The sequence below is a fragment of the Poecilia latipinna genome, unplaced genomic scaffold, assembly GCF_001443285.1.
Source record: "Poecilia latipinna isolate Pla-1442-1.1 unplaced genomic scaffold, P_latipinna-1.0 Scaffold1975, whole genome shotgun sequence".
In the NCBI taxonomy this organism is placed as follows: Eukaryota; Metazoa; Chordata; class Actinopteri; order Cyprinodontiformes; family Poeciliidae; genus Poecilia; species Poecilia latipinna.
The window spans coordinates 81,897-83,052 of record NW_015114591.1 but is presented as its reverse complement, the minus strand read 5'-3'; positions in this window follow the sequence as shown (position 1 = coordinate 83,052).

Genomic DNA, 1,156 nt, shown 5'->3' with positions numbered 1-1,156 from the left:
TTGTTGCAGACTCTGCAGTTTGTTGTGTGAGCCGCGTTGCTGCCAGTCCATTGTCTGTTGTTCCTTTACTTGTTAGTAGTCCTGCAGTTTGAGCTTGTGATTTGGTTGGTGCAGATGATGTTTCATCCTTAGCTTTCTTTGTTGCAGGTGTTATGCGTGTTTCTTTATTTGGTGTTTGAATTTTAGTTGTTTCTATTGCTGTACTTTGACTTGAAAATGTTGTCAATTTTGTATTTTCTGTGTCTTCTTGGGTAGATGCTAACGCTGAGCTGGTTAGTCTTCTTGATTCAGATAGAGTTGATGCTGTCGTCTTTCCAGTTGCTCCAGTAGAAGTTGCAGATGAAGGTGAAGTCGTTACTGAAGCTGTGGTCATGGACTCCACCATCTTTGTAGGAGTTTGGGTTTGGGCTGTGAGGGGATCAGACTGTGTTTTCATTGTAGTTTTACCATTTTGATCAGACTTTGCTGTTTGGTTTGTGAGTCTGGTCGACACAGAGACTGATCTGTTATCTGGGTTTCCATTAGTTGTAGTTTCAGCAGTTTGTTGTGTTGTCAGTGGAGCTGATGTTGCTGATGAATCTGAATTGTCTGCTGCAGGTGGTGAAGTTCTGTCCTGAGTGTTTGATTTCAGTGTTGAACTTTGCAGAGACTCATTTACAGTTTGACTGGTTTCATTTTGATCAGCCACTGTTTGTTTTGCAACAGCGAGTGTTTCTATTGTGTCTGACAAGTTTATTGTTGCAGGTATGTTGAGCATTTTTGATGCTGCAGGTTGTGTGCTGTGTGTTGAGAGTCTTGCTGACACAGAGACTGATCCGGATTCTGTGCTCGTTTGAGTTGTTACAGATCCAGCAGGTTGCTTTGCAGTTGTGGTCGATATTTGCTTGATGGTTGTTGGTGAAGTAGAATCTGTTTGTGGTGCAATGGGCACTGTTACCACAGTCTTAATAGTTTGTTTTCTGTCGATTGTGGAGAAAGAGACTGATCCACTGTTTGTGCTTTCTTGAATTCTTGTTGATCCAGTAATTAGAGGTCGTGGTGCTGTTGTGGGCTCATTCTGTGATTGTGTTGTTTTTTCTGTATTTTGAGTTGTTTGCAATAACTTTGATTCACTGAATGTAGACACCGCAGTCTGTTTGAAAGCAGTTGATGATCC